The sequence below is a fragment of the Poromitra crassiceps genome (genome assembly GCF_964638095.1).
Source record: "Poromitra crassiceps genome assembly, chromosome: 3".
Taxonomy (NCBI): domain Eukaryota; kingdom Metazoa; phylum Chordata; class Actinopteri; order Beryciformes; family Melamphaidae; genus Poromitra; species Poromitra crassiceps.
The window spans coordinates 73,451,489-73,473,025 of NC_139625.1; positions in this window are offsets into that span (position 1 = coordinate 73,451,489).

Genomic DNA, 21,537 nt, shown 5'->3' on the forward strand with positions numbered 1-21,537 from the left:
AAGACACTAACTGTATTGCATTATTAGGGAAACTCTCTCAACTGGTTAAGTTCTTTAGAATTTCAACAGAATTGCCTTACAAGAAAAAAATAAAGAAATGTTTTATTCAGGCGGAAAAATAGAAATATATACCGGTAATGCATCCCAATCATTCTAATGTTTCATTATACCATATTGTGTATTTACCTTCATGATTGCATGCTTTTGAGATAATTCCTACTAAGGTGCTGATGGCTATAAAGTAATTGTCATTCATTTTTAAATGTCATCATGAGTTTTAAGTTTCTCTGTCAAAACAGAATGAATGATCCCTATCACCATATCTTGACTAAGTGATTCATATATTTATATGAAGGTAATTCAGACATACTGGAAATCCATTAGGAAATTACATTATGTTCATAAAAACCCTCAACAATAATATTCCATCTGGAGAAGTTTACTACTACTAGTGTTTACAATTGTTAACTTTTTGCATTCCTGTTTCCTTTGCTGTTTACTTGAACACTGCAAGTGTTTTTAATCTACCAATGACTTGAGATATTTTTGGTTAATTCCAATACAATTTAATTTGACTCAAGTATCAATAACTTGAAATACAGGTAAGGCAGATCACACCACCAGCATCAATATGTCAAATTTTCTCACCTTCTTCAAGAAAAATTATATTTTAAATACACAATTCCAGATGGAAATACTTGAAACAATGTGCACCCTTCCCTCCTTTTTTGTTGTTGCAGTGAACAAGATACGTCATTTTTCTGAAGCCACGTAATGAGATGACAAGAACAATAACACTTACAGCACACAGGATACAAGCCGCCTGGCAGAGACTGAGAATGGAGATTTGGCCCGAGCCTGGCTGCAGTACAGGTGTCAATGTGATTCATTGCACCAGGGAGGAGAATTAGCATGCTGCTAATCAGGTCGACCAAACAAGGAGGGAATATTAAGTTTTTAAAGTGTTAGTTTTTCTTACAAGCATGGCCCCTTGCAACGGCACAGGGACGTTTGTTAATGGCTTATAAAGTCCATCCCCGAGGAGCAAATTATCCTGAAGGAAGCTCTCTGTTTGTAGAGTGCCAGCTCATATTTTGCAGGAGGGGCAAACACCCACACAATGTCTAGTGTTGGAACACTTATTGGAAAATTGGCAGGTCGGCCGTGTGTGGAATATATCTTCATCTTTGTCTGACTCACAAATAGGCCTGGCTGAGGTAAAAGCATAAGGAACCCCGGTGCAAATGAGAAAATGTCTTAACCCTAATATAAGAAAAACAAACTCTGGGCTCCGGCCACACATACACCAGGAAGGGGAAATCACATCCAATCAGGTGTGGCCATTAATCTGGTTTACGTTAGGGTTTTTTCTACCCTTCATTTAGCGTGAAAATAACTGCTAAAACCTGACTTTTGACACCATGTTGATAAATGATAGAAAAACAACCAGTGTCCCTCAGCTCAGAGAGGTGCAGGCAGCTGAAATCGCTGGCTTGTGTGTGCATGCACACGCGGGTGTGTATGTGTGTGTGTGTGTGTGTGTGTGTGCATGCACGCGCGGGTGTGTGTGTGTGTGTGTGCATGCACGCGCGGGTGTGTGTGTGTGTGTGCATGCACGCACGGGTGTGTGTGTGTGTGTGTGTGTGCATGCGTGGGTGTGTGGTGTGTAAGTCTGCATGCACACACAACATCTGGCCCTGGCCTGGAGAGAGGGCCAGGTTTGGACCTGTAGACATTTGGGGTCAGTGAAAATGGCCCTTTTTGCTGCCCCCCATCGCCGCTCCCCCCCCGGTCCCCCCTTCAACTCGAGCTGAATATTTAAATGAGCTCTTCCTGTGTTGAGGGGTTTTAGGCTCCAGGAGGTGCGGCCTTCACACCTGCCAGCGCTTTGCTCTTACTCGCCAGCGGATGAAGCAACGTTCTCCACCACCTTTAACCCAGACGGCCAGGCAAAATCCATTAGCCAAACATGGTTTCACCCAGCATTTAAGGTGCAATCTGGGATTCATTTGACCACGTCACTCTACAATTTTCATATACTGTATGACGAATTTGATTCCAAAATGCTGAAAGTCATGAATTGAATTTGATCATTCAGAGAATCCTTCTACTTTTTAATTTTGTTACAGTAGGTGGCAATGATGTATTTTTAATGAATGATGGGTATCTAATATGTTGTGGTTATAGCCTTCTAAACTCAGAATTCTGCTCGTTTTATACTCAGATGTTTGCAAAGATTAGAAATGTAAACAACCCTTTTCCTCAAAACACATGTAAGCCTTGTTCTTGTCACATACCTGTAGCTTATCTAAAGCTTTCTGATCATAAATGGAATGCATCTATGTAAACAAGGCCAGCTGTGGGGTGGCAGTGTTTGCACTGGGGGTGCCACGCTGCCCATGACAAAGTGGACCTTTAATATATAGACAGAGAAGAAAAGAAATGGCCAGACTAAAGCAGCTGACTGTAAATACACAGTCCCTTACTTACACTGTTCAAATGTAATGCCTGTATTAACTATTGAGTATTGTATAAATACTGTATTTTCTAAAATGCCATTCAAAAGTGGATAATAAAATAACAGTGAATTGCTTTCTTCTTGATCCCCATTGCCAACTTCCCTGATGGATGCAACAAACAAAGAAAATCTGTCCATGCATTAATATTTTAAACGGTATTGACTGCAGAGTCTCTAAATGAGTTTCAGCCAAATCAAACACCTTTCAAAGAAATGGATTACTTGAAATATGTATGCTTCATCATCAGGTAAGTGAGGGCTTTATTTATGCTGCATCAGGTAAGGCAGGTTATGCATTTTCCTTCAAAGTAACAAAGCAACAAAGTCACAAAGTTCGGCACACGGTTCGGAGCGTCGTGGTCCGCGGAACCCCCCAGAGAACCCCCCCCACCTTTTGTTTCATTTAACGTTTAACGTTAGTGTATGATAACGCCTGCAGCGCAGCCAGACACAGACAGGCATCATGGCAAGCACAAGTGAGCTTCCTCATCCCTTGTCGTCGCTGTAAAGTCTCTCTGAAGGCTGTGGCTAGTGGCTACTAAAGACAACAAACTTATTTCAACACCTCTGAAAAAGCACAGGAATGCGAGCAGCATGTTGCGGGCTGCACAAGATAGCGAGAGCCACAACACGCACACACACACACACACACACACACGCGCGCACACGTTTCACGAACACATTATCACCGGACGGTGAAATGTTGCCTTGGACACATAACAAAACAACACGTGGGGCCACCGAGTAGCATAACGTAGCATCAACGTTATGTTTCCAGACTCACCCGGTCTGGTCTGTAGCCTACCCGTGTCAAGTGACTACGTTAGCTAGCAACAGCCAGGAAGTTAGGCGCAGTGCCACCTAAAACAGGAAGTTGTTGTTCTGCCTTCAGAGTAAAAGCATAAATTGTGTCATGAGAAAAAAATATTTTTTGAGCTGTGCAGGGCAACAAATGGTTAGAGAAGTATAATAGTATTAAAAATTCAAATCGAAAATCTAATTTTGAGAGAAAAAATCTGATATAGCCTATATATTTTTTTTTGCTGATCCGAAAAATCCGTGATCCGTGGCTCAAAATCCGTGACGCGATCCGATCCGTGGGTTTTCTGATCCGTCCCAGCCCTAAAGAGGACTATACGTGTATGATCCACACTGCTAATGAGTAAAATAAAAATGGATCAAGGCTTGATATCATAATCCAACGTGAATTCAGCTGAGACTCGTTCCCTCCAGAACGAGTCTGGCTCAGCCTGTTTCAAGGGGGCTGTTTGCAGTGTCTATGCTAACGTTAGGCTATTGTCTTGTTGTATTGGCGTTTGTGGTGTTGTGGCTTTTAGTCAATATTGGACAGTAAATATGCCTTCTTGCGATGCAGTTGGTTGTATTAATCGTACCTCAAAGAAGGGTGGTTTCCGCTTTTTTCGGTGAGTGAATGAAGTTGTCGGTGGTCACTGCTAACATTTGACCATGGACTGTAAATAGCGTTTTACATAGCCATCTGTGCTAATAATGCTAGCATAACAGTATCCTTTCCACACACACTGAATATACCGAAATGCTAGACTTGATCATGGACAAACGGCCGCACTCATAACGTTAAGGTGTGTTTGACCTGACAATAATATAAATATTAACGTTAATGCACTCCTAGTTGTTTAGCTAGCTATGCTACCTAGATGTTTATTTTGAGTATTACTGTAAGATTCATAAGCTAAATAATTTCATAAGCTAAATAATTTAATGCATAAATAAATCATACGTTACTATAACAGGCATTCTGTGATTAACGTTAACTTGGATTGATTCATCAGAACTTTCAAAATCCTTACTGTTACTGTACTGACATCAGGTGACAAGCTGCAATGTCAATTCTTCTAGCAAATCTAGGTGCATTTCAGACTTTACCGTAGTGTCCAGTCTTGTCTGAGGTGAATGCAAGTGAACTATATTTTTCAATCCTGTCTTTGAATAAAAGTTGTACATTGTGTTATACTTGAAAACCATGTCTCTGCTCCCTTTTTTGTGTTTACAATTACAACAAATCTGAATGATTTACAGTGGGTTCGGAAAGTATTCAGACCCCCTTAAATTTTTCACTCTTTGTCATATTGCAGCCATTTGCTAAAAGCAATTAATTTCATTTTTTTCCTCGTTCATGCACACACAGCACCCAATATTGTCAGAAAAACACAGACTTGTAGACATTTTTGCAGATTTATTACAAAAAAACACTGAAATATCACATGGCCATAAGTATTCAGACCCTTTGCTCAGTATTGAGTAGAAGCACCTTTTTGAGCCAATACAGCCATGAGTCTTCTTGGGAATGATCCAACAAGTCTTTCACACCTGGATTTGGGGATCTTTTGCCAATCCTCCTTGCAGATCCTCTCCAGTTCTGTCAGGTTGGATGGTGAACGTTGGTGGACAGCCATCTTCAGTTCTCTCCAGAGATGCTCAATTGGATTTAAGTCAGGACTCTGGCTCGGCCATTCAAGAACATTCACAGAGTTGTTCTGAAACCACTCCTTCGTTATTTTAGCTGTGTGCTTGGGATCATTGTCTTGTTGGAAGGTGAACCTTCGGCCCATTCTGAGGTCGTGAACACTCTGGAAAAGGTTTTTGTCCAGGATATCAATGTACTTGGCTGCATTCATCTTTCCTTCAATTGCAGCCAGTCGTCCTGTCCCTGCAGCTGAAAAACACCCCCACAGCATGATCCTGCCACCACCATGCTTCACTGTAGGGATGGTATTAGGCAGATGATGAGCAGTGCCAGGTGTTCTCCACAAATACCGCTTAGAATTAAGACCAAAAAGTTCGATTTTGGTCTTATCAGACCAGAGAATTTTATTTCTCAGAGTCTGGGAGTCCTTCAGGTGTTTTTTGGCAAACCCGATGCAGGCTTTCATGTGTTTTGCACTGAGGAGAGGCTTCCGTCGGGCCACTCTGCCATAAATCCCCGACTGGTGGAGGGCTGCAGTGATGGTTGTCTTTCTAGAACTTTGTCCCATCTCCCCGCTGCATCTCTGGAGCTCAGCCAGAGTGATCTTTGGGTTCTTCTTTACCTCTCTCACCAAGGCTCTTCTCCCCCAGATGCTCAGTTTGGCCGGACGGCCAGTTCGAGGAAGAGTCCTGGTCGTCCCAAACTTCTTCCATTTAAGGATTATGGAGGCCACTGTGCTCTTAGGAACCTTAAGTGCAACAGAATTTTTTTTGTAGCCTTGGCCAGATCTGTGCCTTGCCACAATTCTGTCTCTCAGCTCTTCAGTCAGTTCCTTCGACCTCATGATTCTCATTTGCTCTGACTTTACACTGTGAGCTGTAAGGTCTTATATTGACAGGTGTGTGCTTTTCCCAATCAAGTCCAATCTATATAATTAAGCACTGTTATGACCCTGGGGTCATATATCATCTGTATTGTCTTTCCTCCTGTACATTTGTATTGTCTCTCCTCCTGTATGATTGGTAGATGACTGGTGATGAGACTGATGTGTTCCAGCTTGGCTGAATGCTGATTGCTTGTGGGCTGCTTTTGATTGGTTGGGGCCTAGGTGTATGCTGGCTGGTGATTGGCTGTGGACTCGACACCTGGACTATAAAAGCTTGCTGAGAACCGGCTGCCATCGTCTTCCTTCTTGCCAGCTTCCAACCGGCCAACATCAGCTCTGTTTAATGATGGGTTAACTTGCTTCCCTGTAGATCTGAGCTTGGTGCTCACTTATTGTTGTAATGGACTTTAGATACTTTTGATTGAAAAAGCCCTGGGAGTGTAGGGGTGGGTGGCCACTTTTGTTTGACATCTTTTCTCCTGTTTTTCTTATGATAGGCAGGTAAGATTCATGTCTTTGGTTTATTTTTGGAAAGGTAAGGTTATTGATTTAGTATTTTATTTCTTATGTTTATTGTTTTGGCCTGCGTGCCCTCCCTGACGTATTTTTCCCAAAGTGTGACAATAAATCACCTTTCTTTGGGCTTTAACACTGTGTTGGCTGATTGTTTGGGAGCTGGGAAGGAGGGGGTCCATGATTTCATGTTGCGCCTGGTGACCCCTAGGCCGGGTCGTAACATGAATTGGGGGCTCGTCCGGGATTTGAACCCGGGACCTCTCGCACCCCAAGCGAGAATCATACCCCTAGACGTGAAGGTGAGGAATGAAGAATGAAGGTGTAGGCTCATCTCAAGGATGATCAGAAGAATTGGACAGCACCTGAGTTAAATATACAAGTGTCACAGCAAAGGGTCTGAATACTTATGGCCATGTGATATTTCAGTGTTTTTCCGTCCGTGTTGTGGCAGCTGAAGGAGCCCACATCGGGGCGGAGGCCAGACGGTCTCGCAGAATTAAATAGAATGTGAGTTCACGTGACCAGATGGTTTACTAGGCTAGCCGCATTATTGAGATCTATTGCAGCCAGCTAGCTAGTTAACATGCTAGCTCATCCTGAGTCAGAATCAATTATGATCCATTTGTTTCTACATTATTCAGTGGGGAATTAGTGAAATTAGGCCTTTGTATGTCTCATTCCAGATGTTTACATCTTGGTAGACAACGCTAGCTCGGCTGTGCTACATGTAGCTTGGCTGTGCTAGCTCTTCAGAGCAGTTTCCCACCCCCAAATAAGTCCAATTGAACCCCCTCTTGTGGTATTCATAACATGTTAAGTGGAAATTTTCTGAAAGCTTCAAGCTTACGATTTGTGAGGTGGTGTCTTGTGACGTTTTCACACAATGGCGGACACCATGGACGTGGATGGAAATAAAATATTGTGATTGTGATTTTAGCCCTATAGAGCTCATAGTCATTTTATAATACAGTATGCCTGAGAAACACGTTGATATTCTCAACAGTCTCATCTCTTTTCCTCTGTCATTATGCATTTGCATTTCCTTCATTAACGTAGTTAGCTGCTGGCTAGCTAGTGTTAGCTAAATTGTTAGCCTCGGTGGCTTCTAGTCAACTACGCATGTTCACGACGTGACCACTTGAATGCCAAGCATGTCGTGTGTACGGCTTCTGCTCTGATAAGAACACAAGTTCATCACTTCCATTTGAAGGCAGCATAAGGTACCAGTGAATCCAACCTCTATACTAGATTTGGTCCCACCATTCAAACAAGGACATGAATGAAATGTCTGAATCCATTTACTGTCATTCCGCTTTGCTCTGCCCTCTTCCATGGCCACATTTCTCTCCAGCTCCACCCCTTCTACTCTCTCTCTCTCTCTGTCTCAATTTCCCTTTTTCTCTCATTCTGTCTTTCTCTCTGTCTTTTCATTCAATGTGGTTTCATCCCACCCCCTCAACGCTCTCTCGGTTGAAGGAGAAGGGGGTCCACCCCCTCAACGCTCTCTCGGTTGAAGGAAAAGGGGGTCCTTTCTTTTGGAGAAGAAAGTGCGACAGGCGAAAGGGAGAGAGAGAGAGAGCAGCTATAGGCAGGACATGAAACCTCTTCCCAACCGTCTCGCCCACCCAGACCCAAGCCTCTCAACTCAGCAGCCCCTTCAGCTCCTTCAGCCGGTGCATTTTCTAATGCTGTGAATTTGTGTGCAGGTAAAGATTAGCAAAGAACCCTCAGCAACAAAGCATTCAATCACATTGAAGTAGAGCCCTGTATCAAATGCGCCCTCCACCTCCACCTACTTTAGGAGTGCAGGTCTTTCTTCTCGTCTCCCTTTTTACTCTGTCTCTCTGGCTTGGTCAGGCTGCCTTTGAAACAGGCATCTCTGTCCCCCCCCCCCATCCCCCCCATCTCTTGTCAATCGGAGGAAGCCAGGAAATGAACGCTCTTTGTGGGATTAATTAATAGCGGGAGCTGGTCAGCGTGCTAGCAGAGCTGTAATTGCTACTCAGTGGAGGGACGGGGGGGGCGAAAGAAAAAGTTTGGGTTGCAGTTTTTTGAGTGCAGGGAGTGTGGGGGGGGGGGGGTTCCTGAGTGGGGAAGGGTGCTTTGAACTGAAGGGCTCTGGTGCAGTGGATTAAAGTGAGAAGAGAGAGAGGAGGGGGGGGGGGCTTTGAAGTCTGCTAGCTAGAGAGGTCTAGGAGAAGAAGTGAAGTTGGGTGGTGGAAATTCTGGCTGGCAACATCAAACAGTGTTATCGCCCACTTTCACCTGTTGACACTCCAGGGTGAAGACACTAGCTACAGCGCTAGCTGCGAGCGGCGAGGGTACAGGTTTCCTTCTTCGCTCTCTCATTCCTTTCTCTTCGTCTATTGGTAGGAATATCTCCACTGAGGATGCTGAGATGCAGATCCATGTGTTTGCCTAGTTCAAGCGGGGTGATTTGACTGCTTATTTGTGAAGTTATTCTGTTTATTTCTAAAGAGAATGCAACCGCGTTTTCACCTGAACTTTGGGGTCAGCCTGATGTTGAGTGTGTGAGTGCACCCGGAAAACAACAATATACGTATCTTTGTTGTTGCGTGTGCGAGTGGTTATGCCCGTTGCGCATCAATGTTTATATCATTAAAATATTTTTTTGCCACCCTACTCCCACACAGAGGCACTTTTCAGCTAAAAGATTTTTACTTAATGTGGAAAAAAAATCATAAGGTCATCAACTGATTACTGAACACTATCACCTACTGAAATGCAACACTTTTATTCACAACCCAAGAGTTCAACTTGTTCTTAATAATTCCCAATATAAGTTTTTCCCCCGCAAAACCATGTAATGAGAATAATATTATGTACTTGGCTGTCATTCAATCAGACTTTATTGTCTTGTGATGAGAGGTACAGTACAAAATAAAATGAATGAATCTGAAGAGATAGTAATTGATAACTATGTCAATCAAAAGGGGCAATGTGGTCACGGCAGACCTTTTAATTATAGGCTATGTCGCCATTGTTTTCTGTTAATTATATTGGTTTAAACTTGAATCAAGGCCCAAAAAATTATGGACACCCCCCCCCAAAAAAGATTGAACTATTACATATTTATAACTAAACTTTTAGGGGGGTTACAATTGGTGATTGGAACATTTCATGCTAGAGCTGCAGCGATTAGTCGATTAATTGTTTAGTCAATTGACAAAATTAATATGCTTTTTTTAAATCGATTAATCGTTTAGACAAATTCTTAAGGAAAAAATATAAAAGATGATCTTGTTCCTCTTTAATGTGAATATTTTCTTGTTTCTTTAGTCTTCGATGTAGCTAGAGCGAAAATTCTATAAGAGAGACCTTAATGTCATTCATTCACTCACTTTTCATTCTTTCACTCTCAGGATATAACTAGCTCTCATACCCACTTCTTAATCAACCTGCATTTTCCTGTTCTAGGAGAAACCCGTTAGTTGTCACTGGCTCTCATTCATCCCTCCTGTCCTCATTCACATCTTTCCCTGTCAGGAGAAAACCTTTTAATGTCACGCCCACTCATTGATAAATTACGTCATCAATCACCCCTTTTCCCGCTTCTATCTAGCGTCACTGTTTGTGGGAGGTATCGTTCATTTTAGGCCAATCAGAGTAAGACACCTTTTCCCATTCAGCCTATCACCATCAAGCTGTCAAAGCTAAAAGCTCTCCGCTTTCTCTGTGTGATCTGTTGCTTTTCAGTACGTTCCTGCGACCCGCCTCCACCCCATTCTCCTCCAGTCCTCTGAGATCTCAGATTCAGAAGCTTCGCCACCAAGACCAAGACCTCATCTGTCACCACCACCAGGTCTAGACTCCACGGGGGGGATCTTCATTCCTATTCCTGGCTGATCTACCCCTGCTGATCATGACGTCATAATCAAGATGACGTCATGATGGAGTCTAATCGCCAAAACTATATCTCTGTGCCTTCAGGCTCATGTATCTAATCATCTAATAAATCATTGTCATTCTAGAAATGTGTCTCTCTGGTTGAAATGACAGTAAACTGATTATCTTTGGGTTGTGGTCAAGACAAAAGAAAACATTTGAGGATGTCATCTTGAGCTTTCGGGGAAAAGTGATCGACATCCTTCACCATTTTGTGACATTATAGATCAAACGACTAAACGGTTAGTTAAGAAAATAATGACAAGATATGAATCGTTAATGAAAATAATTGTTAGTTGCAGCCCTATGTCATACCATTTAGCTAACTGTAGACACATGACACATTTTCATTTAAATCTTTCTCTTTTACACACACACACACACACACTACACTCCGCCCATGTTCACATCTCCTCGAAAAATGGGGGTTTATGTAAATTTTTAAAACTTTGCAAATGGCGATTTTGCTGAACTATCAAATTAGTGTTAAAGCAGCCATGCGTACCAAGACTTAATCATCAATAATCTTTTTCATTTCTGTGTGAGACTATTCAACAGGGACAGGCTGAATGTGCTCTGATGCTGCCCAGGCACATAGGAGATTATTCAACAGGGACAGGCTGAATGTGATCTGATGCTGCCCAGGCACATAGATTATTCAACAGGGACCGATTGAATGTGATCTGATGCTGCCCAGGCACATATATTATTCAACAGGGACAGGTTGAATGTGATCTGATGCTGCCCAGGCACATAGATTATTCAACAGGGACAGGTTGAATGTGATCTGATGCTGCCCAGGCACATAGATTATTCAACAGGGACAGATTGAATGTGATCTGATGCTGCCCAGGCACATAGATTATTCAACAGGGACAGATTGAATGTGATCTGATGCTGCCCAGGCACATAGATTATTCAACAGGGACAGGTTGAATGTGATCTGATGCTGCCCAGGCACATAGAGTATTCAACAGGGACAGGTTGAATGTGATCTGATGCTGCCCAGGCACATAGATTATTCAACAGGGACAGATTGAATGTGCTCTGATGCTGCCCAGGCACATAGATTATTCAACAGGGACAGGTTGAATGTGATCTGATGCTGCCCAGGTACATAGATTATTCAACAGGGACAGGTCGAATGTGATCTGATGCTGCCCAGGCACATATATTATTCAACAGGGAAAGGTTGAATGTGATCTGATGCTGCCCAGGCACATATATTATTCAACAGGGACAGGTTGAATGTGATCTGATGCTGCCCAGGCACATAGATTATTCAACAGGGACAGATTGAATGTGATCTGATGCTGCCCAGGCACATAGATTATTCAACAGGGACAGGTTGAATGTGATCTGATGCTGCCCAGGCACATAGATTATTCAACAGGGACAGGTTGAATGTGATCTGCTGCCCAGGCACATAGATTATTCAACAGGGACAGGTTGAATGTGACCTGATGCTGCCCAGGCACATAGATTATTCAACAGGGACAGATTGAATGTGCTCTGATGCTGCCCAGGCGCATAGATTATTCAACAGGGACAGGTTGAATGTGATCTGATGCTGCCCAGGCACATATATTATTCAACAGGGACAGATTGAATGTGATCTGATGCTGCCCAGGCACATATTGTTAGGGTTTTGTTTGTTGGACTCAAGGGCAGAGACAGACAGAGACAGAATATCAAGTTGTAACACAGTTTGTTTATTTAAATGTTATTGGTTGAGTCCGGATGGACGAGATACCCAGGTTGCAGGATGGTAGGCTAGAGTCCAGGTAGGTGAACGAGCAGGCATCCAGAAGTCCGGGCTGGCAGAGAGCAAGCAGGCTGAAGTCCAGGCGGGCAGAGAGCAGGTAGGCTGAAGTCCAGGCGAGCAGAGAGCAGGTAGGCTGAAGTCCAGGCAGATGGCGAGCAGGCAGACAGACAGGGGAGGATTGGCGCAGGTAGTCAGATTTGGGGCAGCAGACGTTCCTCTCCATGCAGGTGAGAAGATAATCTGACAGTGTCTTGACGTCTGGGCTGGGTATATGAAGCCTGCTGATTGGTGATGCTTGGCAGCTGCGATAGCTGGAGATCAGCTCCACACACCTGGCTCCAATCCTGTAATCACAACAGAAAGGAGGGGGCGAGAGAGACTAGGAGGCAGAGGTTGAGGGCATGACACATATACTATTCAACAGGGACAAGTTGAATGTGATCTGATGCTGCCCAGGCACATAGATTATTCAACAGGGACAGATTGAATGTGATCTGATGCTGCCCAGGCACATATACTATTCAACAGGGACAAGTTGAATGTGATCTGATGCTGCCCAGGCGCATAGATTATTCAACAGGGACAGGTTGAATGTGATCTGATGCTGCCCAGGCACATATACTATTCAACAGGGACAGGTTGAATGTGCTCTGATGCTGCCCAGGCGCATAGATTATTCAACAGGGACAGGTTGAATGTGATCTGATGCTGCCCAGGCACATATACTATTCAACAGGGACAGATTGAATGTGCTCTGATGCTGCCCAGGCACATAGGAGACTCCTCTAATGTAGTTTACTGATGTGCTTTGGGTTAACAGCCTTTGTCTCGGAGTTCAAATCAGTTTGCACCGAGACACATCGCTTAATGAAGAAAAAATATGTTTTTGATAAGGAATCATAATTTTCTGTGAGCTATGAATATATAATAAGAATATTTTCTGAATTGTCCCATATGAAGTAGGTTAAATGAGCACCGACTTGCATTCATTTCCAAAGCATAATGTGATTTCTATATAATAAATTAGTTTTGAGGTTTTTCTCACTGATGTGACAAATCATTAGATCGCCCTTACACATTTAAATACACAAAAAAAGTTAAATGTAAATTCAAACAATTACTTTATAATCTGCAGCAATGACAGCAACTTATAAATATCCAGAGACTTCAAAATTGGTTTCTAATTTTTTTATATACTGTAAGTTACCGAGAAAATATTTCAAGACATTCTTGTGCACTATGCCATTTGATGGACATTTTAATCCAAACTGTTTTACACTATGTCAAGGCCACTTTGGCCTTTGATAAATACAAACTTACTGGGGCATCGCACCCAAAATGTAGGGCACCAAGCCCAAAACCAATGGTTGTTAAAATCCTTTTTTCAGTCAGTTTCACTCAACAAAATAATAATATAATATATAATAATATCCTAATAGAAAAATTGGCTCAGACAGCAAAGTTAGTAACCCTAACCCTAACCCTCATGTCCAGTAACACACCATAACTTAAGTGTAACCAAGGTTATTTTCTGTCGCTATAAAATACAGAGGTTCCCTAAACCAATGGTTTGGGGACCCCCAGGGGTCCTTGAGGGGGTTCCAGGGAGTCCCGAGCAAAAAGGGGAATAATTTATTTTTGCTATAATTCCATCCATAAGTAACACAATGACAGAATGTATGACTATTTTGGTCATGGGTTTCATACACTTTCTGTAATAAAACAACTAAATACAAAAAGCTTATCAGATGGGGGACCTTGGGACAAAATCTTATCAAATGGGGGTCCGTGGTTGAATTAGTGTCAGTTTAGGGGTCCTTGCCGTGAAAAAGTTCGAGAATTACTGTAAATGCCTCATATGCAGGCTACTGGTACTGACACAGTAAAGTGACACTGATATATATAGTTTTTGTGTGCTGCGTTGCATGTAGTCTTAAATGAGGAAATCGACAACTTTCTTTGAAGGGCAGAAGGCCAGTTTAAAGCAGGGCATGCCAAACTGCCTGTGTGGCTAGTTCATTTTAGAAGGGGTTATGGACAGCATTGGCCTTTTGGTCTTGGTATAATAAGCCCTTCTTTTTGATACACTGTATTAAAGGTAAACATGTGATCAAATAAGTGAATAACAGATGGACTCAGACTGTGTGCAGCGTGTGGGAGGGACACGTGCAAATAAACGGCCTCCAAGTCCAAAATGTGCACCGACTAGACGAAGTGATCGTATGCATGTCCTACCAGGTGAGCCCCTATTCACTCATCCATTACACTGGCATGGCACATTTTAGAGACAGACAAACAGTCTCTCACACACACACACACACACACACACACACACACACGCTGGACACTAATATCAAAATTCAAGCAGGAGAGATGGAGAGAGAGAGGGGGAAAGGGGGAGTCAGTCGGAGGAAAAGAAACAGAGATCTTGATTTTTATGCAGCGTCTGTTCAAAATACAGCTCTCCTTGAGGCGCGCCTGTGCAACACTTTGCTGATGTCTGGAGGCCTGTAATTGTGCACACACATCAATTATGGAACGGACTTTCTCTCCCTCTCTCTCTCGCTCCCCCCTCTCTCTCCCTCTTTCCCTCTCTCTACCTCTCCCTCTCTCTCTCTCTCTCCCTCTCTCTCTCGCTCCAATCAGAGCGCTGCTCCCCTGGTGCGTTTTGGAGCTGTTTGATTACAGGTGTAGTACAGGCGCTCTTGTTAGGGCCCCGTTTTCTCTCCGGTGGATGGGGACTGGGAAGGGGGAAGGGGGGGTTGGATGGGCTCTTTCCAGCCCCTCTCGCTCCCTCTTCTTCCTCCTTTCCTGTCCGGATGAGGGGTGGATGGGGGGTGGATGAGGGGGTGGTGTTGGGGGGGGGGGGTCTGAGGCTTGCTTGAGTCGGCCATCACATCCCCGCTAACAATTTGTGTCAGGTCCCGAGAGGCTCCTTAATGAGCCCCACCGACACGGCCGAAGGCCAGATCCCCGCGCCGCCCCGCACCGGCCCACTGGAGTGAGAAGGCAGAGAGATCGGCACCTAGCAGCCTCGCAATTATTAATCAGGCTCTCTTTCTCTCTCTCTCTCTCTCGTTTACTCATGTCTATTCATCAGTTAGTCAAAGTGCCCCCCCTCTCTCTCTCTTCTCCTCCCCCTCTCCGCCCTCTCTCTCTCTTTTCTGTGATAGGAACAGCGGTAGGTACTTATGTAAAGGGAGACACATGCGGCAATCCATTGGTTAAAAAAAGTGTTAATACATCTTTAGGTGTGTGTGTGTGTGGCTGGCATGAACCCTCCGGGATCGTTAAGCATCTTTTGAAGGGGGAGAGGTGACGGGTGTTCTACCACATTGACATCCATGTTACTGGGGGGGAGGGGGGGGAGTGGAGAGAGAGAGAGAGAGGTTATAACGACTAACAACGGTTATTTACAGATTCTGTGAATTTTTGTTAATATGCTGTAATTGCTCACTATTTTGCACTATCACCATTTAACTGCCCGTTTATTACTGTTCTGTTATTATTCTGAATAGATTCCGGTCAACAATGGTCTTCTATTATATTCTATACTATCACATTCCATTTAATTTTCTTGTGTCTTCCTCTTTGAATATCTTCAGATTTTGTGATTTATGTTAGGGCCTGTGTCCACCTAGCGTCTTTTCCTCAGGTCCAGCTTTTTTCAGTTGTTTCCAATGGGGGGAGAGCGTATGCGAGCGCACGCGGACGTCTAGAGAAAGTGCGCTGCACCCAGCGTCTATTTTCAGAGCGCTCCGGCGTTTTTGTGCGCCGGCTCCCAGCGCTCCCAGCTGAGAATAATTTAACTTTTCAGAAAGACGCTGGTGTCGGGTGCTCCTTTTCTGGCAACTAATCATATGGAGAAACTATCGCAACAGAGACAGAAAGGCTCAATTGTGGGAGCAGATTGGCTAGACACTTAATATTTCTGGTGAGTGTTGTGCTTACTGCTTTTAATAACGTAGCCTACCTGTGTTGTTAGCTTGCTAGCCATCAGCTATCAAGCTACTACCGCACTGAACTAACGTTTTTTTCAGACTGCTTCCTTGTATATTGTGCGCTGGGATCAGCGTTCCCAAGCGCACTCCCAGCGTTTAACGTCGGAAAAAGACGCTAGGTGGACACAGGCCCTTACTGGGTAACAAAATGTCTTGTTTTCTGTTTTTGATTCTTTGTAACTGCTAAGTGTTGCTAATGTATGCTTTGGCAATGTAAGATGCACCTTATCATGCCAATAAAGCCCTTTGAATTGAATTGAGAGAGAGAGGGATACAGAGAGATGGTGGAGGAGACAAAGAGTAAGGTTTTTGGGTGGCACTTGTAACACCCCCCATACACCCACCCACACGTGGCCATTAAACAGCCCCATTAACAGCAAGATAATGTACAGGGTCCATTTTGTATGAGTCCGATTTGGGCTTTCACTCACACACATGCACGCACGCACGCACGCACACAAACACACTCTCTCTCTCTCTCTCACACACACACACACACACACACACACACACACACACACACACACACACACACACAGTTCTCACGTTCTTCCCTCGGTGAAAGAAAAAAGGAAAAGGAAAGTTGTCTGACTTGGCCTGAGGCGAGACGTGACCTTTGCACCACAAAGGTGAAAAGCTGGTTTGAGAAAAATGCCTCCAGAAGTAACATTTTTCCCTCTTCACATCTCGTCTTTTCATCGGTTATTGTGTGTGTGTGTGTGTGTGTGTGTGTGTGTGTGTGTGTGTGTGTGTGTGCGCGCGCGCGTGAGTGTATGTGTGTGCGTGTGTGTGTGTGTATGTGAGTGAGTGAATGTGTGTGTGCGTGCTTGCGCGTGCGTGTATTTTTCCCCGGCTGCCCCCTTCTTTTTCTCCGCTGAGTGAACCCCCCCCCCCCTCTACTTTCCTGACAGGCCCCCAGAGTTGCTGTAACATTTTTATCACCGGGCTGCTACACACCTACATGTAGGAGCTGTGTCTGTCAGGACAGAGTGTATTTACTGTATGCTACACACCTAGGAGCTGTGTGTGTCAGGACAGAGTGTATTTACTGTATGCTACACACCTAGGAGCTGTGTGTGTCAGGACAGAGTGTATTTACTGTATGCTACACACCTAGGAGCTGTGTGTGTCAGGACAGAGTGTATTTACTGTATGCTACACACCTAGGAGCTGTGTGTGTCAGGACAGAGTGTATTTACTGTATGCTACACACCTAGGAGCTGTGTGTGTCAGGACAGAGTGTATTTACTGTATGCTACACACCTAGGAGCTGTGTGTGTCAGGACAGAGTGTATTTACTGTATGCTACACACCTAGGAGCTGTGTGTGTCAGGACAGAGTGTATTTACTGTATGCTACACACCTAGGAGCTGTGTGTGTCAGGACAGAGTGTATTTACTGTATGCTACACACCTAGGAGCTGTGTGTGTCAGGACAGAGTGTATTTACTGTATGCTACACACCTAGGAGCTGTGTGTGTCAGGACAGAGTGTATTTACTGTATGCTACACACCTAGGAGCTGTGTGTGTCAGGACAGAGTGTATTTACTGTATGCTACACACCTAGGAGCTGTGTGTGTCAGGACAGAGTGTATTTACTGTATGCTACACACCTAGGAGCTGTGTGTGTCAGGACAGAGTGTATTTACTGTATGCTACACACCTAGGAGCTGTGTGTGTCAGGACAGAGTGTATTTACTGTATGCTACACACCTAGGAGCTGTGTGTGTCAGGACAGAGTGTATTTACTGTATGCTACACACCTAGGAGCTGTGTGTGTCAGGACAGAGTGTATTTACTGTATGCTACACACCTAGGAGCTGTGTGTGTCAGGACAGAGTGTATTTACTGTATGCTACACACCTAGGAGCTGTGTGTGTCAGGACAGAGTGTATTTACTGTATGCTACACACCTAGGAGCTGTGTGTGTCAGGACAGAGTGTATTTACTGTATGCTACACACCTAGGAGCTGTGTGTGTCAGGACAGAGTGTATTTACTGTATGCTACACACCTAGGAGCTGTGTGTGTCAGGACAGAGTGTATTTACTGTATGCTACACACCTAGGAGCTGTGTGTGTCAGGACAGAGTGTATTTACTGTATGCTACACACCTAGGAGCTGTGTGTGTCAGGACAGAGTGTATTTACTGTATGCTACACACCTAGGAGCTGTGTGTGTCAGGACAGAGTGTATTTACTTTATGCTACACACCTAGGAGCTGTGTGTGTCAAGACAGAGTGTATTTATTTACTGTATGCTACACACCTAGGAGCTGTGTGTGTCAGGACAGAGTGTATTTACTGTATGCTACACACCTAGGAGCTGTGTGTGTCAGGACAGAGTGTATTTACTGTATGCTACACACCTAGGAGCTGTGTGTGTCAGGACAGAGTGTATTTACTGTATGCTACACACCTACATGTAGGAGCTGTGTGTGTCAGGACAGAGTGTATTTACTGTATGCTACACACCTAGGAGCTGTGTGTGTCAGGACAGAGTGTATTTACTGTATGCTACACACCTAGGAGCTGTGTGTGTCAGGACAGAGTGTATTTACTGTATGCTACACACCTAGGAGCTGTGTGTGTCAGGACAGAGTGTATTTACTGTATGCTACACACCTAGGAGCTGTGTGTGTCAGGACAGAGTGTATTTACTGTATGCTACACACCTAGGAGCTGTGTGTGTCAGGACAGAGTGTATTTACTGTATGCTACACACCTAGGAGCTGTGTGTGTCAGGACAGAGTGTATTTACTGTATGCTACACACCTAGGAGCTGTGTGTGTCAAGACAGAGTGTATTTATTTACTGTATGCTACACACCTAGGAGCTGTGTGTGTCAGGACAGAGTGTATTTACTGTATACTACACACCTAGGAGCTGTGTGTGTCAAGACAGAGTGTATTTATTTACTGTATGCTACACACCTAGGAGCTGTGTGTGTCAAGACAGAGTGTATTTATTTACTGTATGCTACACACCTAGGAGCTGTGTGTGTCAGGACAGAGTGTATTTATTTACTGTATGCTACACACCTAGGAGCTGTGTGTGTCAGGACAGAGTGTATTTACTGTATGCTACACACCTAGGAGCTGTGTGTGTCAGGACAGAGTGTATTTACTGTATGCTACACACAGCTGTGTGTGTCAGGACAGAGTGTATTTACTGTATGCTACACACCTAGGAGCTGTGTGTGTCAGGACAGAGTGTATTTATTTACTGTATGCTACACACCTAGGAGCTGTGTGTGTCAGGACAGAGTGTATTTACTGTATGCTACACACCTAGGAGCTGTGTGTGTCAGGACAGAGTGTATTTATTTACTGTATGCTACACACCTAGGAGCTGTGTGTGTCAGGACAGAGTGTATTTACTGTATGCTACACACCTAGGAGCTGTGTGTGTCAGGACAGAGTGTATTTATTTACTGTATGCTACACACCTAGGAGCTGTGTGTGTCAGGACAGAGTGTATTTATTTACTGTATGCTACACACAGCTGTGTGTGTCAGGACAGAGTGTATGTATTTACTGTATGCTACACACCTAGGAGCTGTGTGTGTCAGGACAGAGTGTATTTATTTACTGTATGCTACACACCTAGGAGCTGTGTGTGTCAGGACAGAGTGTATTTACTGTATGCTACACACCTAGGAGCTGTGTGTGTCAGGACAGAGTGTATTTATTTACTGTATGCTACAGCTTGTTGGGACGAGGTGAAGGGGGAAGATGGAGTGTAAGTGCTGGCGAAAACAACAACAACAAGGGTCCAGGTATTCCCCGGGAACGGCGGGGTCAGCGTGTTCGGGGTCAAGTTCGCCGCCCCGCTAAGATGTTGCTCGTTGACCCCGACCTGTGTGTGAAATTATTATTTTCTTTTCTCCGCTCTGAGGAAAGAAAACATAGGGTATGATTGAAAGGTAGCGTGATGTGCTTTTACAATGAGCAGCATGTGTTGTCCTTTTCACCTGCCGCTTCCTCATCATTTCCTGTCATGTTTATCGGCATTTGTGGGCGTGATATCATCCCGTGCAATTTGACTGAGAAATAATCGGATTAATTTCTGTGCAATTTTTGCATATACAGTTACAAAATTGCATATAGTTATATAGTTCCATACAGTATACAGCTAGTTTTGTGCAACAGCAAAGTAGTTTTTCCCAGGGAAATATTTGTCAGGGGTGATACAGTCTGGGAAAGATGCACCATCATGTACTTAGGTAGGACTGTTGCTTTCAAAATGTAATTGGTAACAGAACACTAATTATCTGATTAAGATTATTATCAGTGATGTAATACACTGGATTATGCTAATTCATTCATGCAATTGATTTCTTTAAATCCTTTTTGAATTACTAGTTTCTAACTTTTGATTACTGTATGTTTACCACATTATAATAAATTCTGTCCTAAATGTATTTGATCCTACACTGGTTCAAATCCCAGCTCATGCTAGCTGTCAACCAATCTATTGTAGGTAATGAGCATGTGTAATCATGTTTCATTCAAGAACACTCTCGTCATAGATTTCACCATTTATTGCATAAATGGAAATACAGTTATGTTAGTGTTGAAGGCTCCGCTCTTTACAGTAGATGTTTATACACACACACACATAATTGGAACACACACACACACACACACACACACACACACACACACACACAGTTTAATTGGAAGTGTCTGGCGTTAATAAGAAAGATCTATGTATGTATGTAATGTATAGTATATGTATATGTATAGTCAGACTTTTTCTCCAATTCTATTAACCTGTGCAGTAACTTACAGAAAAGTATTTTAAGTACACTATAATACTGTGGAAGTAGGCTACTTAATGAAAAATCCCTAATACAAAAATGTGATCACAACGGTGTAACAACATGATACACAACACACAATTACATTTGTTCACTTAAATTGCATCGTTACAGCCGCTTGCTTACTACCACTTAAAGTGTTGTACTTACAGAGGTTAAACAGACTGGAATAAGGCCACTGTGGAGTCAAGTGTTACCAGATATATAAAGAAAGATAAACCTCCACTGTTACAACACAGGAGATAAATCTCCACTGTTACAACACAGGAGATAAATCTCCACTGTTACAACACGGGAGATAAATCTCCACTGTTACAACACGGGAGATAAATCTCCACTGTTACAACACGGGAGATAAATCTCCACTGTTACAACACGGGAGATAAATCTCCACTGTTACAACACGGGAGATAAATCTCCACTGTTACAACACGGGAGATAAATCTCCACTGTTACAACACGGGAGATAAATCTCCACTGTTACAACACAGGAGATACATCTCCACTGTTCCAACACAGGAGATAAATCTCCACTGTTACAACACAGGAGATAAATCTCCACTGTTACAACACAGGAGATACATCTCCACTGTTACAACACAGGAGATAAATCTCCACTGTTCCAACACAGGAGATAAATCTCCACTGTTACAACACAGGAGATAAATCTCCACTGTTC